The sequence below is a fragment of the Xyrauchen texanus genome, chromosome 37 (genome assembly GCF_025860055.1).
Source record: "Xyrauchen texanus isolate HMW12.3.18 chromosome 37, RBS_HiC_50CHRs, whole genome shotgun sequence".
NCBI lineage: Eukaryota > Metazoa > Chordata > Actinopteri > Cypriniformes > Catostomidae > Xyrauchen > Xyrauchen texanus.
Window position 1 is genome coordinate 31626950 of NC_068312.1, and position 7343 is coordinate 31634292.

At 37.8% G+C, this 7343-nt stretch overlaps 1 pseudogene; it reads left to right on the top strand.

Annotated features, from left to right (window-relative positions):
* The first annotated feature begins 1046 nt into the window (after positions 1 to 1046).
* Positions 1047 to 6890, top strand: LOC127630593 (calcium-binding protein 2-like; annotated as a pseudogene).
* Positions 6891 to 7343: the final 453 nt, after the last annotated feature.

Genomic DNA, 7343 nt, shown 5'->3' on the forward strand with positions numbered 1-7343 from the left:
CAACGGGCATTCTCTCAACTGAAATCTGGCCTTTATCCAACCGCTGCACTTCTGGACAAGGCAGGTTAATTTGGCAAGTAATGTGCTGCTATCTTTGATGCATGTCAGTGTCGATGGACTAAACAATACAGAACAATTCTGCATTAATGTTACATTAAGAACACTGAAACAATATTGTAACAGTTCGAGGATGGGCAAGGAGGTGGGGGGAACTGGCTGAACAGTAAACATAAAGTTTTTGTATCAAACTTAACTTTAAAAAAACATAAACAAATTCAGACACACATTCAACATGGCCGTGTGCATCTCTTTCTCTCTCTCGCAGCTATCCTTTATCTCGCTCTCCCCCTGATCAGCTGATTCAGGGCCAGTCGTGCACCATCACGGCCCGGCCACACCCTCCTCCTCGTCACAAATGTCAATATGGAGAATTGGTGAATGAAAAAGTAACGAAGAACAGGAAAGAACATAGAGCAATTTTATATGTACAATTGCTGGTTATACTTAATGAGTCGGCAAAGTCTAAGGTCATGTAAACACCTTAAACAGTATTCCTTTATCAAAGTAAGATCGTAAACAGTTTAAGCAAAAACCTATCAGCACACATAGTTTTTGCCCATTACCCACCTTTCACTCTTCATGTAAAAATATATATCATCGTTCTTTCCAGCTGTAACTGATGTTCGTATTTGGATCAAAGGAGGAAGCGGACATCGGTGTTAAGGGGATATGCCAATAACCCTTTGTTAAATCCAGTGTTGAGTAAAATCGAGCCATGCCCAACCGATCAAGCAGTTCGTCAATACGAGGCATTGGATATGCGTCAAATTCCAATACTGCATTGACTTTTCTATAATCCACACAGAATCAGACCGAGCCATTGCTCTTAGGTACAAGAACCACGAGTTGGCCCAATCACTGTGGGATTCTTCTATAACTCCCATATCGAGCATGGCCTTTAATTCTTCCTGTACTACCTGTTTCTTGTGTTTGGGTAAGCGGTAGGGCCGAATATATACAATACCATTACCCCAGGGTTGGTCTCGATGTGGTGTTCTATGAGGTTAGTTCGGCCGGGGAGAGGCGACAACACATCAGAGAAACGTTTTTGCAATCTGGCAACCACCTTTTGTTGTGACGGTGAGAGGTGGTCTCCACAATTGACCGGAGTGAACTGATTGGCATTTAAACTCACCTCGGGACCGAGGTCCTCCCTCTTCAGAACTACCGTCGCCAAGGATATGGGGCCTGCCTCTCGACATGGTTTTTGTAGGTTGAGGTGGTCAATATGACGAGCCCCGCCTGCCCCCATCCTTACTCACTGCCTCATAGTCGACTTTCCCAACACACTGTGTGACCTCAAAAGGCCCTTGAAACTTTGCGATTAATTTAGAGCTCGACATGGGCAGTAATACAAGTACTTTATCTCCCTGTGCAAACTCCCGTAGCTGAGCTCCCAAACAGGACTGATGTTCTTGAGCCTGTAGCAAATTCTCATGTGATAGATGCCCCAGTGTGTGGAGTTTTGCTCTCAGGTCAAGAACATATTGAATTTCATTTTGCATTTCTACTTCCAAAAATATAAATGATGATTCTGCATCCTAATAGCAACCTCAATTCAAATTCAGGAACTGAATTATGGATGTTACATGAATAAACTTCTGATATCTCCAAAAATAGTATTGTAATGTCTTTCCCCTCTCAATTTCTCTTTATCTTTAAGTATGTCTCAGAGGCATAAAGCATCTTTTAAAAGAAAGGTACGCATTGGATTTCACAATTACAACAAGAAGAGGATGTAATCAATATTTGCATTTGTTGAGGTGATGTGTTGTATGGTCACTAACAATCTACTCTCCCATGTAGCACCTCCTCTGGTCCTTCATCCTCGTCAGAGGGTCCTCCTCCACGCTCCGTTCTTCGTAGCCCCTCGAAAGAGTCAAAACACTCAGCAGTCAAAACAAGGGCTCAGCATGTCACCAAGGATGCTGTGGCAGTAGAACTTTCAGCCATTGCTTCAGCATATACACAGCATCTTAGTGCTCTATTTGGATAAGTGAGTTAGACTAGTGTCACTGTGTGTCACCGTCATGTTTCCAAGCACTCTTATTTTGACTCTTTCTTCTGCCTTCTGTATTCCATGAACTACATTTCCCACGATGCACTGCCCTCATCACAACCATCTGTTCCCCATCATCCTCGTTTACTCCTGCTTGTAAAAATACCCTCTAGATTTGTTCCCTCTTTGTCAGTTCTTGTTTGTTGATACATGAGTTTAGTTCTTGTTTGTTGATTCCTGAGTTCACGTTTATTTGTATTACTATCATCATATTCATTAAAAGCCTGCACTTAGATCCAGCATCTCCCGTCTCATCTCAGCAACTATTCGTTACAACTGGTATAGCTTATATACAGTATACTGTATAACATCTTCAAAAAATAAAAATTCAAATTATCACAGTACTTTAACACTATATGGTGCCGTTAGTATGTTTTACTGGTATCCCCATCAAACTTCTCAACTAGCTCAACCAGCCAGAGAACCTTGGTCAAGCAGCCCTACCAGAAAAAAATATTCTGGTTGAGTATGCCTTGCTGGTGAAAATCATGGCTATTCCAGTCTCCCAGCCTAACCAGAACCAAACCAGCATGGAGATTCATTCTAAATAAGCTAACAATAATTATGTTTGCCAGTTTTTTGTTTCCCTAAGTTGTATTATTCAAACTGATACATGTCAGGTGACACATCAATGCGTCCTTATTTAGTTTTAGGTCAGGTTCATAATCTCTAACCCAAACTAGGCCGAACACAAACTAGCAGATTGCTTCTGCTGTTAAAATTGATTCTATGAATCTATCTGTATTTATTGAATCATAGTTATTTAAACTCAGTGACAACATATTATATTTCCAATGAGAATGCCTGGGAGAACAGTTAGATCCAGCAAGCAAAGAAGACCCAAAAAAAGAAGATATAGAGATAGAGCAATAGAGATAGAGAGAGACAGTAAAACTCTCAGCAACAGAGACAGTAAAACAGTGAGAGAGATTTAATGGAGAGAGTCTGGGAGAAAAACAAGACAACAGTACTTTGGCACAACATGGAGAATAAACTAATGTATACATAGCCTAAAGCTACATTTGACTGCTTCTGCTTTGCAGGATTGAGGGATGAATGAATAGAAAACAGATAGACAAGGGACTTTATTTGCATATATCAAGGGGAAATAGCCTTAAGCATCTCAAGTTGCATAACCGCTACCTCTGCCAGAAAGGTCTATGAGTAATACATTATTTTTAATAATGAATATAAATTTGGAGGTCAAATGTCAAGAAAAAAACAGTTGAAAGATGCCAATGCCATTTAGGCACCAAAACTGCAAGTGTTCTTCAGCTAATTCAGCCTTACAAATCAGTTAAAGGGATAGTTCACCCAAGAATTAACATGCTGTTATTATTTACTCAACTTCATGTGTTCCAAACTCGTATGACTTTCTGTCTTCTGTTTAACACAAAAAGAGACGTTAGGCAGTATATTAGTCTCAGACGCCATTCACTTTCATTACATCTTTTTTTCCACAATGAAAGTTAATGGTGAATGAGGCTGTCACTCTGCCTAATCTCTTCTTTTATATGCCACAAAAGAAAGTCATATGAGTTTGGAAGAACAAGAGGCTGTTTAAATGATTTTTGGGTAAACTACCCCTTAAAAATGGTAAATTAAAAACACATTATATTTATAGTATTGCACGGGTCCAGGTTACAGGGACAGCATGGACTAATACAATGTATACCTTAAATGCAATGCATTTTGCTTTGGATAAAAGCATTTGCCAAATGCATACATTTAAATGTAATGTTTCGTAAGACAGAGGGGGTAAGCGATAAGAAATCCTAAATTCTGTAATTTCAGCCCAGTGGTTTTAATATGATGTTATCTAGTTAGGTAAGCAGGAACAGCATCATTAGATGATGTTAGGTAGATTATTTCTGACTTCAAAGCCTACTTAGAAAAACTTACAATGTAAGACAAGCCAGGTTTGCTTCTTGTGAGTGGAAAGCCTCAAAATAAATTATTGTGTTATTAAATATCATACCACAAAATAAAAATAGGAAAAAATAGAAAGAATGGCATGTAACTTAATAATAGATAATATGAAAATAGAAAGAATGACATTTAACGTAATGATGGGTAATAAACCTGTATGCATGTTTGTTTGTGTGTCCGTGTATGCCAGACTGCATTCTCATCCATTTTGTGCATAGGCCTGTGTGGATGAAATACAGCAATAAAATAGATTTTTTTTAAACTGTGTTTCTCTGACCTTTGTAGTTGCTCTCTTTTTCATCTAACATAAATTGCCCCCTAACCATGTTCACAGTTTATATTTTAAAAATGATTAATTTTTCCCCTGCACCTTTCTGCAGCTGTGTTTGTTTTTGTATTAGCATTGACGTGAAGCATGGTAGGACATGTTATGGTGTAATCCAATTAGACAATCCCCCCACCACACACATACACTATATGCGTCATTGTGCTACTGAGCAGCTTTGATAAGTGTGCTACCATAACCCTCAGTTAATAGTGATTAAAAATGGGCAATGTCTCTAAGGACGTTCAGCTCTCATGCTGTAATAATTTCCATATTTAGCTGTTTTCACAAAAAAAAATCCTCATTGTCGTTTGCACTCTCTCATCTCCCAGCCCTTCCATCTCTCCCTCTCTTTCACACTCTTTTTTTCCCCAGGACAGAGATTTACTGCCAAAGTAATTAGATGGTATGTACTGTATATATATTCAACAGGGAACATTCATATATAATATCTGAGCCAGTGCAGAGTGCATAGACACAAAACAAACACTATACATCTTGTTTAACATAAAATATAACCAGTAACGTGACCCAAATAAATTTGATTTTAAGAGCTGATATTTTCAAGAATGGGGAAGTGTGTCTTACAAGATAAGTCTGTAATACCAGACTAGTGAGTCAGTCTGTGTTGATGGTCCTATACCCGCATAAGATGCTCAGTCATATGGATTATATAACTGGCACATATAAGACTAATGTAACACCTACATATTTATTAAACATACTAAATAGCTAGAGGTCTTTTATTAATACAATTATGCAATGGTTAATCAATAAGATCTGAACCAATGCTGTGGGCAACAGAATACTACTGTACATCAACTGTCATGTACCAAATGCAATCAGAATATTGAATAGATACAGTAGTTAAACTGTTAGGGTTATACTTTGTTGTATTTTCATTTACATTTACATTTATGCATTTGGCAGATGCGTTTATCCAAAGCGACTTACAGAGCCCTTATTATGGGGACAATCCCCCCGGAGCAACCTGGAGTTTAGTGCCTTGCTCAAGGACACAATGATGGTGGCTGTGGGGATCGAACCGACAGCCTTCTGCTTAACAGTTTAGTGCTTATTCATACTAATATGTTTGTTGTTGTTGTTGCTGCTGTGAAGCTAAAGATCATTTTACACATTGTTAACCAAGGTCAGAAATGTATGGGTACTTTAAGCAAAAATGCCAACAACACCCCCAAAATTCAAAAAGTGGTGTAAAAAAAAAAATGTCTCTGTTTTTTATTTTTAACATCTCATTTAGTTCTAATACTCTATTATAATCCTTGTTATACATATTGCATAAATATTAATTTAAGTTGATTTAATTCAAAGGGTAAAAAAAAAAAATCTCATTCTTGGGGCAATTATTGCCCCTTCCTGTAAAAGTTAAAATCTAAATGTAAAAAAAATAAAAAATAAATTATGAATAGTTCACCCAAAAAAGAAAATTCTGTATTCATGTACAGAACAAAAAAGATGCAATGAGTGAATGTGAATGGTGACTCAGGCTGTCACATCTCCTTTTGTGTTCTACAAAAGAAAGAAAGTCATACATGTTTGGAAATACAGGAGGATGAGTAAATGATGACAGCTTTTTACATTTTTTGTGAATTATCCGAACTTTATGTGAGGGAAAAAGAAAAAAACTTTTGAGTCTTTCTTTAGAGCATTTTAGAATATTTACAACAGTTACATAAGAAAGCAGTCATGTTTTCTAAAATCTGGTCCATTGCAGATAACAGAATCTATAAAGGGTGAAAAGTTTTTGACCTTTCTCCTCCTTTCAGAGCTGCGTATAGCGTTTATGGAGTTTGACTATGATCAGGATGGGATTTGCACTATAAAGATTTTGCAGATTGTATGAGAACTATGTTATACATGCCAACAGAGATGGAACTGATTGAGATCATTCAGCAGATCAAATTGAAATGTAAGCTTGGGGGGGGGGGGTGCACTTCAAAACAGATTTCAATTTCAGATAATGGTATGTGTGTGCTTCTGTTTACATCAAAACTTTGTGGCCTCTTTACAAAGATGTCAGTTGAATGTAAAGGTAATTGTGTCCATGTGGTGTGTAGGGGGAGGTCATGTGGACTTTGATGATTTCTGTGAACACATATGGTCAGTCGGTCTAAGGGAGCTGCACTGCGCTTCTAAATAGGTGAGTATGCACTATAAAGTTAAAGATAAAAGGGAGCTCACATTAAAGTGTACATTAAATAGAGAACAAAAAAGCCCACACATTAAAACATCCTAATATTGCACCTATCCCCAATTCATTACTAATATTTGCTCTTCTTAAAAAGAAACCTCTCCTTGCCTCCTCCTTAGTTTGACTGTGACGGTGATGGACGGATCACTTTTGAGGAGTTGAAGGAGTCCACAAAGACACTACTCAGGGAGAAACTGAAGAAGGGAGAATTGGAAGAGATTCTGATGGACATCGACCTCAATGGAGATGGGAACGTGGACTTTGATGGTAAGGGCACCACCCTGCAGAAAATAAAAACTGCATAATTGGTCACCTTCAGGCTTGTTAAGAAGCATAAAGGAATGGTTGACATTGAAGGAATAGTTAATCCAAAAATGAACATTCTCTCATCATTTATTCACTCTCATGCCATCCCAGATGTATATGACTTACTTTCTTCTGCAGAACACAAAAAAAGATTTTTAGAAGACTATCTCAGCTCTATAGATCCATACAGTGCAAATGAATGGTGACCAAAACTTTGAAACTACAAAAAGCTAGTAATAAAGCCAGCAAATATGTAATCCATACAACTCCAGTGGTTAAATCCATGTCCTCAGAAGCGATATGATAGGTGTTGGTGAGAAACAGATCATTATTTAAGTCCTTTTTTACTCTAAATTCTCCTCCCTGCCTAGTAGGTGGCGATATGCACAAGAATGTGAATCACCAAAAATAACTCTTAGTAGATGAGAGCTTAGGGGGACTGTTTGAAAGTT